The 17,615-nt window shown below is 42.1% G+C and overlaps 1 protein-coding gene across 10 annotated transcripts in view; it reads left to right on the forward strand.

The window, feature by feature from the left end:
• BAZ2B (bromodomain adjacent to zinc finger domain 2B) overlaps positions 1-17,615 on the forward strand; it is a 182,405-nt gene that overhangs the window by 36,283 nt on the left and 128,507 nt on the right. For all 10 annotated transcript variants that reach the window (XM_083578336.1, XM_083578319.1, XM_083578316.1 and 7 more), the window contains one exon: positions 13,639-13,681. The gene's annotated coding sequence lies outside the window, so the exon portion shown is untranslated. The remainder of the gene's footprint in view (positions 1-13,638; positions 13,682-17,615) is intronic.

A 17,615-nucleotide genomic window follows, 5' to 3' on the forward strand; every position in this document is an offset into this window, starting at 1 on the left:
AATAAACAGCACTAAATCAATCTTTTAATGAAGTAACACAGCACACACATCAACTTGCAGAAGGAGGGGGGAAATCTAATAAAGACCCAAACGTGAGCGTATGACTCTTATTAGTACTGAAAAATGTTCACATTAAAATATTGCGTGCATAGGCACAATAGCCTTTTTGAGAATAAACTTCAGTTAATCTGAAAAGTCCCTATGCCTCTGACTGATATTTTTATTGTATAAACATGTTCATATTGTGTAACTTCCTCAACTGCATGCCAGATCACATCTTTACAGTTGAGTCTTAGTTCATTTTCCATTTGTTATAAAGTCTGCCTACCAGAGGCATTGTTTTAATATGGTCTTGCTACATGCAGCCAAAGTCCAATCTAGTATTTTAAACGCTGTGAAGGAAAAGTTAATGGAGGAACAAGTCTGTGTATTTTCCTGCTACTAAATTAGTGATCGAGAGAGAGTACCACAGACCTAATATTTTTATTTTTGTTACAATGCCTTTATGAGGTTGCCTCTAAAACACCTAGCTCTTTCTCACTATGGATAACAGAAGGGCCAGTCCTACTTCCTGCATTTATAAAAATTCTGAGTTGGATCGAGGCTTTTCCATGCTTAAGCATAGCTTTTAGGTTGAAATCAATAGGTCTACACTAAGTATAACCCAGTCTGGATCCAACCCTCTAGGCTAATTGAATGTTCATGGAATCTGACACTGTTTGGCCTATGTGAAAGTTTTGTGCTTTTCATGACTTACAGCAATTTTTTCAACTTGGGCGATTATTTCCCACCATTCCACCCTGTTCTGTTGGTCTATGCTGCATAAGCCCCCTTCCCTTTGTTGAAATCTACAATTGTAGCTGTTGCTTTAGAATAGCTCCATTTGTGTGAAGCCATTCCAGAATGTGGCTCAGACAGATTTATGTGGGAGTTGCCGCTTCATTTCCACATTTAGTGGCCCTCGCGTTTTGTGTTCTTGATAGCAAACGAAAGGGGCCTCTGCGTGTATGTTTGTTCCTTGGAAATCTAGCTGCCAACAATGTAGGGCCTTCCCACAACCTTTCCACAGATGGGGCTGCTTCTATTTGTTTAGTTTGCTGTCTAATGACTCCCTGCAATATCAAAAAGTGAGCTAAGCCTAGACAGTAGTTGAATAAAACAATATAGGTTTCTCTCCCCTTATATCTAAGGGAAACAACAGGTGGGTATTTAAAGGCATGACCAGTATCTGGCATAAATATATAAATATAACTAATGCATGTTCTGGCCACACAGGAACCTTCCTGTTGAGAGAGCAGGCCTAGGATTAGTGATTTTATGGGCCTACTTGTGAGCAACACCTTGAGGTAGAGTGGGAAGAATGCTGAAGATTTCAGCAGGCATCACCAGGTTGGGCTAGGAATCTTCGATGTAGGATTGCCATACTTCCAGAATTTTCCAGACATATCCGGAATACAGCAGCTGCAGTCAATGTCAGGCGAAAACTGGCGAAATTTCCGGGAAAATCTGGGTGTATGGCAGCCCATGTCGGCAGTGTTGGTTTTGCCAATTTTCCTCAGAAATAGCTCCAAAATGTCCAACTTCTTTGCGGAAAAAAGCTTGAAATGTGGAAACCCTAGATGAGGGGTTCAGACTTTCTGATCAGTTGTAATGCAGTTGATACAGCTTTTGGTAACGTAGGTTTTGTCTTAAGTTGGTAAATGAAGATAATAGGGATATCTTAATAAGAAATATGGCTTGTGGGCATTGGTTTTGTGGTACAGCAGACTGCCACGACCTAAGGTTTGCCTAGTGAGTGTTTATTAAAGTAAAAAATATTCTTTCAAAGTGGGCTGGTCAAAGATTTTTTCCCTGCCTGAGGCAGACCAGCAAACACTTCCCACTCACTCCAAGGCAATGAGCTTTCAATATTCAAGGCAGGCCAAGTTATTTTGGCACCTGAGGTAGATAATCCCACAACCCCCAAAACTGGCTCTCCCTTTTCTGGTATTGAATATACATTAATAATACATTAAATAACTAACAGTTTGCTGCTCTTTCATGATACGTAAAAAACAGCTGCCCGAGGCAACTGTTTCACTCTGCCTAACAGCAGGGACAGCCGTGCTTTCAAACATTCTTTTAAACTTGTTACATAGTGTGAAAATTGCATTATAATAATAGATACAAAACAGACTTATTTAATTTATTTATTGCACTGTGCAATAAATAAAAAGTCCATTTTGTATCTATTATTATAATGCAATTTTCACACCATGTAACCCGAATTTTATTTTATGGTTTATTATTGTTTACATTTTGAATTAGATATAAACTTTTAAGTGCTTTGGGCCGCTAAAGGTCTTGATCCGGCCCGGCAGGTAGCTGATGATGGAGTTTACCCTAGTATATAGTGCCGTATGTCCGGATTTTCCCAGACATTACCGGGATTTCAAAGCTCAACAACTTTCAGGGTGTCCTGTTTTTAGTTTTTGAAATATGGCAACCCTACCCTAGCATATGCATTTCTTTGTGTGCATTGCTTGGCTGCAGAACTGCATTGCGAATTCAGATAAGTGCGAAGGGTAGCTGTTGCTTATTGTTTTGGCTTGCATATTGTTTTGGACAGTGTGAATTAGGTAGGTGTGCCTGTAAAGGCGAACTGAATCAAATTTCTTTCCCATCCCTGGTGCTTTGTGCATTGTGCTGTGCACTCTTGAGCTACCCTCCTGCTTTTAGGTGTGGTGGATGATCTGCCTCATAACCTGTATTGAAATAAAATTCATCTGCTAGTCGGGCTGGCTTTTGTGCATGCATAGAATGGAGGAGGTGCCATGTTACCCTTTGCCTCAGGAAGCAAAACATCGTGGCCTGGCCCTGGTGTCGCTGCAGATAGTATAATTGTTGCTGCAGGGGGTGATTCATCAACCTTCAGAGAACAAAAGGAGGGAGATACATTCATGACTAGCAAAACATTACTATTGTGGATGGAAGTCGAGGTGGGGCTGAACTGCTGCTGCTTGCTAATTTTTTTATTAAGAGGGTTATATGGGATGCATTAACACTCATGTGTTTGAGTGGTACATCAGAGGAGTCAGCCTCTAAAGAATTTTATTTTAATGTAAATGACCCAGGAGATATTGTCATTCATCATTAATAATGACATAGGCACTACACCGTAAGTACCTGTAGGACTTCAGAAACCACATCCTTCCTATATATAGTGCTCGTTATTTGAATTAATGCGCTCTCTGGGAGAAAGAATTGAATTTTCCTGGTGACAAAAACACAGCGTATTTCTGTTTTGAGAAATAAAAACACAAAAGAAAAGTGCTACCTTGAGAAAAGACATCTGGCTCAACAAATGAATAACAACGGAGCATTTATTGTGTGAAGTATATATTATCTGGAAAGGCCGTAAAATATTTCTAAAATGTTGGCCTCCACATGTTCTAAAGAGGTACCTTGGTGAGGGATAATACATATTTTGTGGGATTTAAACAAAAACAACAAATGGCACAGAGGGCTGTGTTTGGGATTATCCTGTTTATGATGTCATAAAAGTTAAAGCATAGCTATGCTTGCCCTTACTTCAGAGATCTTTGTGGAGGGAAAGCAGAAAGTAAACACATTTCCCCCCCAATGGTGAATAAATGTTGCTGCTGTATGCCCTCTTCACCAAATTGCTGGAAGTAATTTTGACTTAAAACTGCATGTGTGTGAATCTTCAGCAAGGAATGAATACCTTGGTGATTAAGAATAAATAAAACACATTAAAAAAAAATAATTTTGACATAGTGTGGTCCATACTGTGAGCATAAAGCTGGGTTTGCTTGTCTTTGTTCTTGACGATATGCACCAGTTACTCAGGGTTGTCTCTTTACAGTTTATTTTGTCACCAGGACCCCCATAAATATACAGTCACTGGGATGCTCTGCTGTGGCTATTGACTTTTATGGGTTATAGCAGTACTGCAAACTTCAGTAAGCCCATTACCTAAAAGATACAACTTTTTCTAGAAAGGGGAGTGTCAAGGTGAGAAACCTTCAGACGAGCAGTATTAGAGAAGTTAATGTTGAATTTTGGAGGGGACTGCAGTCACATTTTGAACCAACTAGTTAATTTCTCTTAATGTCATATTCTAGGCTTCAGTTAGTTGGAGTGTATAAAAAGTCCAATAATTTAGGTGGCAAAGTGGCAACTGGGTGGGTGTGAAGTGGAAAGCAAGCTAAACTGTCTCACAAGTATTACAACTTGTGGACATAGTTGCTTTTGTCCTAATTTATGTTCCATTAAGTCCCATTGTTCCTTGCACATGGAGGAAGCTTTACAGTGCAAACCTAGTTACAGGTCTGCCGTAGTCGAAACAAAATAAAATAAAAATTCCTTCCAGTAGTACCTTAGAGACCAACTAAGTTATTGGTATGAGCTTTCGTGTGCATGCACCTGTGGAAACCTGTGCATTTTTGCTCAGAAGGAAGTCCCATTGATTTAAGTGAGTCTGCCTCATAGGTAAGTGGCTATAAGCCCCTCCTTCAGAGATTTGCACAAAGGCATTCCTAGTATGTCAGGGAAGGGTATTGTTCCACCAGCAGCTATAGTATTAAAATTGGAGTAGGAAAGTAGAACATCTGCACGCTGGGCAGGGATAAAAGAAGGAGCAAGAGAGAAATCAGCATTCAGCAGGAGGAGTGTGAATCCTGGCTCTTCCTGATGGGAGTTGAGAGTCCCAACCTCATCTAGAGGACCACAGGTTCCCCACCCTTGAACTGAGGGCACAATTAGTCGTGACAGCAGGAAGACGTAAGTATACAGTGAAGCAGCCTTATATTGGGGTCAGAGCATGGTCCACATTTTATTTATTTTAAACAAATAAAATGCTTCTGCCCAAAGGCCCCCAAGGCATCATTCAAACCAAGCTGCAAGCACTGATAAAATATAGCTGTAAAAGCAATACAACAGCAGGAAACACACATCAGTTAAAAAAAATGCCACACAACTATCATGTCAGCTCAAAAGCCCGGCTAAACAGCATAGCCTTGACAACCCAACCAAAAATGTGTAGGATAGGGGCTAGAACAAATCTCCAAGGGGAGGTGTTCCATAACCAAGGTGCCACTGCAGAAAAAGCCCTGTAATGTCTGCTCTTCATGCAGAGCTTTCCCGATCTACAGGTGGGATGTACTGATTGGACTTTGCACCCCAAAGCACATCACATGGCTCTTGAGTTGAAAGGGCTTGAAAGACGGAAGCCACTTTGCATTATAAAGGGGAATGTTGTGATTCCAAACAAGAGGTTGTATCTCATTGCCATATTTTAAATAAATGATCTGGAGCATAAAGCCTCCAATTCAGAAGGGCCATAAAAACATGCTGGTGTGTGGTTATCTAGCATGTTAGTAATTTAAAATGTAGTGGGTCAAAGATGAAGCTGTGAACCAGGAGTCCAAAGTCCTGAATTCATGACTGAAGCGTACTAGGTAGCAAGCTACCCGCTTTCAGATTCAGCTGTGCTTTTGCAATATGTGGATAATAATACTGAAAATATTTTATGGGATTGTTTCAAGAAATACTGAGATAAAGAATTGCTGAGTTCTAGATGGCAGTTGCGGATTATTGCCATGCAGATGTGTAATTCTCATATGTCTAGTCCTGAAGGATATTGCTTAATCTAAATAAACTTAAACTAAAAGGTAGGCTGATAGGCTGGCTGGGTGCCCGAATCATGCTCTTTGGCCAGATCCTAACCCCATCTGTGGGTGAATAAGCCATTGGTGGTGAAGGAAATGTGTTATTATGCATATGCCCCAAAGCACTTGGCTGGTTGTCATTATTCATATGTACTGAGGCTGCTAGGTGCCCCTGCACAGGTCCACATGTATAAGTGCCACTATTCTCTTTTTAAAATATTGGGAGGTTATGATATCGCCATCCGCTTGACACCATCCTTGGCAAGTGGGGAAGTGGAGCAGACTGCTTGGGGAGATGGAGGTGTTTGAGGTGAGGTTGGACTACCATCTGTCAGGGATGCTGTAGTTGCATTGCAGAACTTACATTGAGCAGGGTTGTTGACTAGATGACTACCAAGGTCCCTTCCAACTCTAGCCCCTCTTCAGGGCATATAATACCAATGTATTGGGCTGTGTATTCCAGCCCCACTCCCAGTTTCCCAGTTTCCGTCTAACCCACCCCTGAACCTACCTTGACTCGCAAGGTCTGAAGGGGGCTTCTAACTATGTTCAACTGAATGCTCTTAGAAGCCTCCTGATGATCAGGAACTCTGGATTATCAGAGTTCCTGATGGCAAGAAGGATTCAAAACATGTTCTGATGAATGTGCTTAGAAGCCCCATTCAGCCCTTTCTGCTCAGCATGGAATGAGCAAGAGTGGAGTGGGTGGAGCCAGCAGGTGTAGGGACAGTGGGTGCAGGTATTCCTTGTTCAGGTGTAACATCTGAGCAAGGCAACCAACATTTTAAAAGAGGTTGCCTAGAGTGGCATAGGGGAGCTCCTTCCAGGCTGTGCCAAGTCTCATTTTGTCTACAGTAAGATCTCTGGCATGCAAAGGGGAGGAGAATATCACATTTCCATTGATATGCCAAAGGTCCCCAGATGCAGAAGACAGGAGCAGAGATGTTAGGGACAACCTGGGCTGCACTGCCTCTCTATTGCAGGTGTTTCTGGAATGAGCTCAGAATGGATCCAGTGCCCACTATAGAAATAACTCAAGGACCAGTGGAGGTAGAATGTTTTCTCGTCCTTATAACAAGAAGAACTTGTTAGATATATGTGGATGAATCACATGCGCCTGATGGTCAGCCTTCACTCATGTATTGAGTTTGGGGTCATTCATAACATTTTAATGGAATTGCCCACATTTTGCATTTGTGGAGCACAGGTACAGTATAGATAGTTCCCGTTACAAGCTTTTCTCAAGGTGCAATTTCTAGCACAGTTATTGGTAACTGTGCCAGAAAAAAAAAAAGAATAATTTGGTCACAGTGGAAAAAAGACACTCTTGTTTTCGACCTTACTTGCTTTTTTCTTATTAGTCTGCTAAAGCAGATTTGAATGTCTTGCCTATACCCAGCTGTCCGTAGAAAATATCCATGACAGAAATGCTGCACTAGCATATAATTCCCCCTCTCATGTCTCCTAATTGAACAGACTGCCCTTGCTCGGTTACAGATGGCTTTACTGCCATGCGCCTCCTGCAGCCTTCTTTGCAGCTGTGAGCTCAGACATGCTGCTATACAAATGCTCTTCTTTGGAGCACACAGTCTATGTTTTCAAAGGCACTGAGAGCATAAGTGGGTTCCATTGCCCTTTCTTTTTTAAGAGTTAAGTGGAAGGGTGGAGTGGAGTTGTTTAGCGAAGTCTGAGGGGGCATGACCAGAGATAATGGGACAAAAGGCGAGGTAAATTCAAGCCTAATATCAAGAGAACTTTTGCACAGGGAGATTTATAAGGGCAGCAAAGTAGTTCCCCAAGAAAGCTGGCACTATCCCAGTTTGGGACAATTGGGCATTAGTACAGGAACGGCTGCCAACTGCATTGGCAATGGAGTCTATGGCAAGTATTTTGGCACAGGGATGAATTGAGCAATCTAAAAAGCCCACCTACCTTTGGTTTCTCAATCCTTGTTAGTATTTTGTTTTTAAATAATACCTTTCATCAAATGAGCCTTGTACAAACATATAATATCTATATATCTCAGTTTCATATCACTATATACCTGCAGCCAAGTTGCTTAGCATTTGGAATTAATTTTATTTAAAGAAAAAATTATTAGATTTCTATCCCACACTTATCTTGTGGGCTCAGAGTGGCTAGCCAGTAGGGTTTGGTCCCCCGTCCCCCCCCCCCCCCCGAGGTACAAAACAGTCTCCAGAATGGACAGAATGGAGTCAATTGATTCCCAACTTTATTTGCTTTACTTTTCAGCACTTGAAAACCAACATGGCTGGAACTGATGCTAAGAGTTATTGAGCACCTTGCTTTCTGCCCCCAAATAATTGTCTATGCAAAGGCAACTTTTATAAAAGACAAAGGATCCCAGTATCTACCTCTTCAGTTTAAATGAGATGTGATCAATGTATGCCTCTAGGAATACGCAGGGCCATTGCAGTGTACTTAAAAGTCTTGGGGCACAGGTCCATGACACATATTTGGATCTGAACAAGTTAAGATGGTGGGTATCCAAGTTCTCAATGGCACAGCACTTGGAGCATGTCCAGCCCTTCTTCTTGCAAAATGTTCAAAAAAAGTAGGGGAGTAGGGGGAGGGAATTCAGTACTCATTGCAATAAATACATAGCAGGGCTCAGACCCCATGGACACCCCCCACTCAGCAGTGGCCCTGGTGACAGCCACAGTTGCATCTTAAATCTATGTACAATTACTCAGAAGTAAATTCTGCCCAGCAGGAGGTGTCAGCACTTGCAATATGAAGTAACCTTTCCTCATTTTGTATGCAGGGTACCTGTTTGCTGCTGCTGCCTCCTCCTTTTGCTGCTGCTGGAAAGAAAGTTCCCTCAGCACTTATTTCTCCTGTGCCCAAAGAGAGCTTAATTCCTCTGAGATGAAGAGGCAGCAGTATCAGAGCAGCCCCCCAAGTGACTGCGCTGTAGCAGCTTTCAATTAGCTATGCTACTACTTTTTAAGTGCATTTTCCAGAATCTGCTTTGGTCTTCAGCATAGAGGAAATGGCCTGAATGCCCATTCTCAGTTCTGAAAAGAAATGCCTCAGGGCCACACTTCATGTCACACTGTTCATGTTTTTTAAAAAACGTGCTTAAGCCAGACACGTTTATTTTGAAGAAAAGCTAGCTGGGCCATGATCTGGAACATAGTACTAATTTAGATCAGATTCCCTGTGCTCGTTTCTCACCCAAGAACTCCCTCTTCCAGAAGCTATTCGCTGCCACAAAGGTGCTGCTGCAATGTGTAGCTTGGCCCTCAGAATGTAGCTAATTAGGTGTTCAAATAATTTCTACCACTCTGCGGAATACATAGGTATGTACACATGACACACCTTCAATGTGCAATAGCAGGAGCATTAATGGGAGAAGATCCTACACGCTTACAGCGGTACACTTACAGTAGGGTTGCCATATTTCAAAAAGTGAAAATCTGGACGGAAAAGTTATTGAGTTTTGGTCTGGCCAAAGTTGTTGAGCTTCTTTTGCAAAATCTCAGGGAAAAATGAAGTTTTTGAGCTGCTTTACAGGGAAATCACCAAAAACGACACTGCCGACATGGGTTGCAAAGTCTTATGCTCAGTTTGGCTTGTGGCCACTGCTTCCTTGAGATGTAATGCAGACAGCAGCCATGACCAAACTGTAAAGCAGTGGGACCACAACAGACCAATCACAGTGGAGTCAGGAGAGTGGTTAGCGAGTTCAGTCCTCAGTGCTTAAAGAACAAAGCAAGCGATTGCTGAGCCAAAATGGCCTTTGTAAGAATGAATAATACAGACATGGAGAGTTCTAAAAGCCACAATGAGCTAAACTATATGAGGATAAGTTCTAAATTCTCATACATAATGCAGAGCATAATGCAAATATATCATGTAGCTTTAATCTTTATCATTTGAAATCTTAACCAGACTCTTTCCAGTGTGATCATTTCTCTTAAAGAGAGTTATTTTAAGAATATAATGAGAGCATGACGATTTTTACTAATTATGGTGAGAGACTTGGAATATATTTAACTTCTGCCTTAGAAGACATTTGTTAGCAGTCATTCGTCAATCATTTTTAACTTGTGACCTTGCAGTGTTCAGCATGCTTTGGAAACAATGGCAAAGCGCAAGGAAATGATCAATTTCTAAACATAGCTGAGCAGTTTCTTAAAAATGTGAAATATGGACATGTTGTCTTTGAAGAGCAGGATTATTTGTAAAATGCCCTTGGCTGTGATTAACAATGTATAGCAAGCAGCTCTCAAGAGCAGCAAACCTTAGGTGTGAACAAAAAAAAACCCTGCTATAGTCTATCAAAAGGAAAGAACAAATTCCAGTAATATAAAATAGGTCTCTGCTGGCCTCTTGTTGACAAAGAATAAGTAACTGGCTTTTGGCGGATGCCGGCATCCTCGACATCCTTTCCCCCCATTTTATACATGCACAAGAACCTACTAAGGAGAGGAGTACAAAGCAGATCTGTATAGAGCCAACAAGCTGGACAGGTAAAGACAGTCCAGTATTGTTCACAGACCAGACCACAAACTATACATGCACAGTACAAACCAGTCCATGCATGAGAACTGCAGTCCACAAACTACAGATAAATACACATTAGCCACACTACACACAGGTCACATCTTTGACTGTGTGAAGGGGCTTAATGCACGTACACATGAATATGTGTAGAGGTCCTTTGCATGAACCTGCCCAGTTATGAAGACTTGCTGCAGGGGCCTTATTGCAGACTCCCTACCCTTCACCTTCAGAGGTGAGGTGAGTGGAAATTGCCAGTCCTTCTCAATAATGGTGCCCAAGCTTTGGATCATACTTAAAGGAGTGCTCACTTGGTGATCTGGTGCTTTTTCAGGGCCAGGTGAAAAGCTTATTTTATTTGGCCATACCTTTTTACTTATTTCAATTTCATACAGAAGTTAGGCTGTAGGGAATATGTCTCATTTAACTCAGTGGGATTCACTTCTAAGTAGACACCTGCAGGATTACACTATATTTTATTCTCCTGCTGCTATCTTTATATGGATGTCTTGCTTGTACATATTTATTTATGTATTAAAGTTTTGTTAGATGGTCTAAGTCCAGCAGCCTACCCACACCAATTAAGCTTACGATCTTGGGTTAGAGTCAGTTTCTAACAGGTTGTTGTTTGGGTGTTGGTGACATGGCTGCAGAACAGCCAAGGAATTAAGCCACAACCTTCTTAACACAATTTGTGATGGATATTGCTGTGTTGAGTTACCTTCAGGCATCCATCTTGCCACCCTTCATGATATTGCATGATCACGCAAGTATACTGACTGTAGTGCGATAGACACTAGTGTATTTAGAAGGAAGTTTCAGCATTTATCTTTATGTCAACTTTTAAATATATGTGGCCTTAGTAAAGCTAGGCTATCAGTCCTTGCCTCTGAATTGTATAGCAGGGAATGAATAACATTTCATCATGATCTACTGTGTTGATGCAGTATGGATGATGATAATTTTTTGGGTGGTAGCAGACATAACCTGTTGAAAAATTTGAAAGTAAGAATGTTTTCTAGCAACACTAGTGGAATGACATTGCTTTGCGATTCCAGTGTTCTGGTGTCACCTTTATTCTTGTAAGTGAGACAGATGAAGCATCTTTCAATTTCTGTGGGAAGATTTCACTCTGAGCAGATGGGCTTGTAAAGTCCTTTCTGTTTTCTGATAGGCTTTATTAAAATATTCTTCTGTTATGCCATTCGTCCCTTGCTAGCATTGTACTATATTTCATTTCAAGGTTGGGTTTTTTTCATTTCACTTATGGATGTTGTTAAATTTGCTCAAATAGTAGAGGCTTTTGACTTCAAAAATGACCTTCAGAAAATCTTTTGAGATGCTACTTTCAATGGAGCATAAATAAATATATTGCAAGGCTGCATGCTGGTTATTCTAAGCTTAATGAGGACAAAGTAGATTGCTTGCTGTAGTAGCACCTCCAAAACCCCAGGAAACGCTGTTTCAGTATGGAATAAAGGGAGCACTGTTTCTTCTTCAGTGTTGACTTTTTTCATTGCCAGAATCCAGGAAGAAGATACAGGACAAATAGAGCTAGTAGGTGATTAAATTCTCAGGCCTTTTCTGCTTGAAGAGAGGTGTGTGTGTTTTTGTGATTCAATTAGGCAGGAGTCTCAATGGAAACTGAAAGGAGAATAAGAAAGCCTCTGTATTAGGATTGCCAACTTTTTCTTAAAACTGGCCTAATCTGCAGCCATTAGCCTGGCAATAATGTTTATTTCCATGCCATAAAAAAGAATCAACTGCCAGTTTGTGCAGATTAAGCTGCTCTTAAAGGCAGAAGAGCTGGCCAAACTCCCTCCCCCCTCCACCTTGCCCACCCCCAATCAGATGCCAATGCTAGGGTGCATCTGTGGAACTCCCTTTTGGCTGCTAAATTAGGCTCTGCCAGACCCCATTCCTGTTGACTCCATCTTCATTCTACTATAATTTTACCTTTCGACTCCTAAAGGTAGGAGCAAGAGCTGCTTCTACAGTGGTGGAGGGGGCAAGATTCACTTCCCGGTTTCATGCTAGCTCTTTTTCACTGTGCCATCCACGCGTGTCAGAAATAAGAAAATGTTGTCTACCTGTAATCTTGTCCACATGATCACATATATGGGGCTTTCTCTCTGTATGTGGAGAAGCTGCTTTCCTCCTTTCCTCCACCACATAGATGACGTGACATATGACGTACAGATGACGTAACATATGAGTGAATGCCTATTCATGCCATGTTTCTCAAACTTAGGTCCCCACCACAACTCCCATCTTCAGTTAGTCCTCAAATCCCATCCGCAACTCTCACATGCACACCCGCCCACATGTGTCTCACTTGCAGAGCGTTTCCTGAACCTCACCTCAAGAACATCCAGGAGTGGCTGGAGGAAAGGGACAATGCTGCAATGTCCCTTCCACAAACTGGGATGGTGCAGAGACAAGGTGGTGGCGAGGGGGAAAGCCCTAGCTGAGGCAATCCAGCACCCCCTTCCAATGCACTCACTGTGCCCTTGCTGCTCAGCAGTGAGGCTGCTGCCAGGAGGCCTGGTCAGCGGCCTCTCTCCTCCCCGCTGGCCATTTCTGAAAACATCCAGTGGCCCGTTGCTTTACAGACCCCTAAATAGATAAGAAGAACTGAATCAGACCAAAGGCCTATTTAGTCTAGCATCCTGTTTTGGACAGCAGCAAACCGTATGTCCATGGGAAGCCCTTGTGTTGAGGCTGCTCACAGCAGGTGCATTTCCATATGTGCAGTGCTAGAGAGGCGCACAGTGCTGTTTCCAGGTTTGAGATAGCTGTTGTGATTGTAATAGAGATCGGATTGGATTGGAGATAGCTGTTGGGCATCTCAGTGGCTCCCCTCCTTGAGTAGGCTTACCACATCACTAGTGTGGTCTCTTTGTTATGCCTCTCCCTATGTTTTGAGTCTGCACAGCTGTCCAGAGGAGGAGGGCAAGGTGGGCAGAGGCTCTTTGCTCCTGTTGTTGCTAGGAGAGGGCAGGTGAATAGGCATGGGGACTCCAGTGGTTGGCAGTGGGCCCCTTCCTGGGGTATGCGCTTCTGCAGGTGCCCAGCAATGCCAACCTGTGAGACCAGCGTAGGATGAGTGTGCTTCAGAAGCACAGCTTGTCACAAATGGACTAGAATATAAGAATGGCTGGTATAGTAGTGCTGTGCCTGGTTTGTGGGTTGTAGGTCATTGAAAGAAGTAGTTATGCTACAGTCCTTTGTGGTGTCGTTCTTTATCCTGCAATTAATTTAAGTGTGTGTATGTGTGTGTGTGTGTGTGATCAGGTGTTCTAGTTATTGCATATTCATTGTGCTGCAGTCATCTTCTGATTGTTTATGGAATTCCTACGTATTACATTAGATGTGTTTATCCAACATTGTTTCACATCCGTTAGTAATTCATTGGAACATTACCGCTTCTCTTGTTTTTCAGCTTGCAAAACAGTGATGCCACAGAACTGACCACATTGATCACAGTAAGTTATTCTTCAGTTACTGACACGATGATAATTCTTTTTTTAGAGAAGTGTGAATCATGTGGTGAAGTATAAACAGAAGTGTGAACGAAAAAAACCATTGGGTTCAATCCAGAAATCAGTGCAACTTAAATATATCGTTTGGGGTTTCATGTCCCAATTAGTTTCAATCAGATTTGGGGCTCATGCAGAATTCCACTTGTCCTGCCATTCCCCCCCCCCCAGGAAAACCCAATCTTTATTGCTGAATTGGAGCAAACATCAACTGGGTTTTCTGCAGATGGGTACTTGATTCAGCACTAAAAAGCTGTCTTTCCCCTGGGAAAGCAGTTTGGCAAACAGAAAACCACTCTGGCCCATGCTTTCTAGGCACCGGACAAGTGGAAGTGTGGATGAGCCTTTAAGCACGCCTAAGTAAATAATATGGCCCCTCCTAGTGCTTTGTACCAGTGTAGTGGCAGTCTCACTCATAGTAGTTGATGCAATATGTTGTGTTGTACAAATGTTACATGTCTGGGGTGGCTGCTTAATGTATAACCAAAAAATAAGAAATGCATCGCTCCAAAAAAAGGAGTTTTGCATAAAATACATGTGCTCATTTATATATTAAATAAGTGGACCAAGAAACAGAATCTCCCAATCCCTAATTATCAGTACTGCCAGAAGTATCAGGTTTTAACACTGTGTACTTGGTGCTGGCTGGTGAATGAGGGTGACCTACCTCCTAGAGCATCAGCGTCATAAGTAGGAAAGAATTAAAAAATGGCAACGAAGCACTGAGACTTGTTCTTCTTGACAGATCATTCATCCTTGCAGGATTGCAGCAATAATGTCCACATTGTAGTACCTATCCCCTTGTTTCACTCTTACTATTGTCACACATGGAAATGGTGGCCTCATTTCTAAGTGAAATTATACACTGGTTGCTATTTGATATTATCATTATTATGGTTCATTTGCTGCATTTGCTGCTGACAAAATTCAGTTTCCAGTCATTGGTACAAATTAACAAGGTACTTTTTCATTTTCATTCGGAAGTTGCGTTTAGCTGAAAGAAAACTGGTGGTGGGGGGCGGGGGGGGGGAGAATGTTATGATCTGATGGTTTCTGTCACATTTAAGTGTAAGATCAGGGGCCTGGCTTTACAATCCTACTTGCACTGTGTAGAAGCAAGTCTCATTGAAATGAATGGGACTTAATTTCTAATAATGACTGTGACCCCAGGATCTGCATGGTAGAGGCATCCACATGTGGCTTGGGTCTTTCCTTTTAAATTTGTATCCTGTTAAATCATGAATCATGTGCTTAATGTAATCTATGGTTTGTTGGTTCCCTCTAGTGCTCATGGTAGGATTCACTCTGTACGTTTGGATTGGGATATAAGGCTGTAAACCTAAGGTCAGAACTGAACATTACCTAAATAAATAAATAAAAGCAGCCTCTGCCCCTCTTCCTTGATAACATGACCTTATTTTGTGTCATGATACCATATGAAACTGGATTTTTTGCTCCAGTCTGCATCACTTACGCTGAACCTTATTTGCCATTTTTCTGACCATTTACTCAGTTTATTGAGACGCTTTTGGAACACTTTGTAAGATATGCAGGTTGTGCCCTGAATAATTTGGTGTCACCCACAATCTTGGTTTCTTCACTTCTCCTTCCAGCCCCCATATTATTGATGAATGTTAAATAGCACTGGACCCAACACACTTCAGACCTTGGGTCTCAATGTGCAAAATTTGAGGCTGGGGGGAGGGATGTGATACCAGGGGCAGAGCTGCTACCTGTGCCCCCTCCACACGTCATTCTCCCTGCCCCATTCTTTGAATAACTATTTCCTATAGCCACAGGCAGCCTGTTCTCAAGGCAACTCCTGGGACAAACTACAGGCGAGCTTAAATGCAGCTTTGCAGCTAAAGGTGTTCACACCATGCATTCAATGCACATAGCCTCCCCCAAGAATCCTGGGAACTATGGTTTATTATTGGTCTTGGGAACTGAAGCTCTGTGAAGGGTAAAATACTGTCCCCAAGATTCTTGGGAGAGGGGGTGTGCTATAAAATGTATAGTGTATACACTGCCTCTGTGCAGATTCTTAAAAATGGAAATTGCACTAGCTTGGTGGTGGTGGTGGGGCGATAATTAATGGGATCAAAACAGGCATAGGGAAGGAATTTGACTTTTTTCCCCTCCCCTGCTCTGGTATTGAGGAAGACCATTCCTCTATAGCTGATATTTGGAGCCTATGAACAATTCTCCCCCCCTCACTCCTCGGCAAATACTCGTTTCAGAAGAGGGATTTTCCTCAAGACTGGAGCAGGGGAGAAAAGGGTCAGAGCATACTCCCTTGCTGCATGTATTTATCAATCACACTCTAGGAAAATAGAAAATTTTGTGTCTTAGTGGGTCTGTGCATGTTGGGTGTGTAGGTGGCACCTTCAAAGAGATCTGTTATCTTTTCATTATTTTTGATTGTCAGAAACAGGGTTGCTCCCAAGACAGAGTATGGAATGGTTAAAAGGGAGGCTGTTATTTGTCTTTTGCCGTCTTAAGATAAAAGGTGGGCATTTATTCTTTGCTGCTGTGTTGTCTCACTTGGGCAACATTGTGCCGGGTAACATTTAGCTTCCCTTATTCGGCGCAAGCTGAATATTTTACGATACTCTGCAATCTTGTATTTCAGTAGCGACCTTCATGCCTGCATCCCAGGGGTGCTTTACAATCAGTAAAGTTAAAATTAGATCTGGTAGCACAGGAGGGGAAAAAATTGCTAAAACAATCATTTTAGAAATGCTGACTAAAAGAAATAATTTTTAAGGTTAGATTCGAAAGGCCCGCAAGTTGGAAATGCTTTCCGCTTGTAACTGACAGCATGTTCCACAGCTGAACGTGAAGCTATTAAAAACCTCTCCATGCAACCTTACAAATAAATATTTAGGAATGGAAAAGGGACTGGTATCTGCTGATTTCGGAGAACAGCCAGGTTCGTACGGAGAGAGCAAATCTATTAAATAGTTTGGGGGGGGGAGTGATTTAAAGGTCAAAAGAACAATTTTGTAGCGAATACATTGCTTAGTAGGGTGCCCGTGATGTGACAGCAAAACAGGAGGAAGATAAGATAACCTGCAACATGTAAGATGGAAGCAACCACAGAAACTGCAGAACCAGGCAAGTAGAGGGGTGAGGGTTTGTTATAATGAACCCATGAAGATGAGGAAGAGAACACCTAACTGTAGAAAAGAACAGCTACCATTTACTTAAGATGGTGGGCACTGTACTTTCTTGAGAGTAAGACCCACTGAACTCTATGGGAGTAAGGCCCATAATTACCGATTGGACATATTTAGGATAGGGTCCATAGCAGTACAGGGCAATGTATGTTACTTTTTTTGTTTAATAGTTCATCTCAAGTCCTCCTAGATAAGTGGAAATTACGTTTTTAAAGTAAGTGTGAGGTGTGCACATGATTGCTAGCAACAGTTTATTGCCGCATTACAGTGTAAGATCTCCTGATAAGCTCTATTTATTTGTTTTCTCTCTCCCCACCCATGCAACTACCACCCCTTGCACTTTTCTGCCCTGCAGCCTCCCCCCCCCCCAATGTGTTGGTGGCTGAATGTCTACCCTAGATACTCTGGGCAATTAAATAAAATCCAAGGTTCTAAAACATTGTGGCGAGTCTAGTCAAGTAGAGCTGTTCCCTTCTGCGAATGTTCTGACCCCAACAAATGAGGAGGAGTGGCTGTTAGGGACACACATGAGGCAGAGAGGACAATGGGTTAATTCCTGCACCAGTATTCTGGTGCAAGAGAACGAGTGAATAGACGTATAATTTTGAGAATTGAGGGACTGCAAAGGAGAATCGCCTACAGCAGGCTTGCATAATTTATAACACACCGGCCTGAAATCAGGGCCTCAATAAACCTGTTAT

Source organism: Podarcis filfolensis (assembly GCF_964270895.1).
Source record: "Podarcis filfolensis genome assembly, chromosome: 1".
Lineage (NCBI taxonomy): Eukaryota > Metazoa > Chordata > Lepidosauria > Squamata > Lacertidae > Podarcis > Podarcis filfolensis.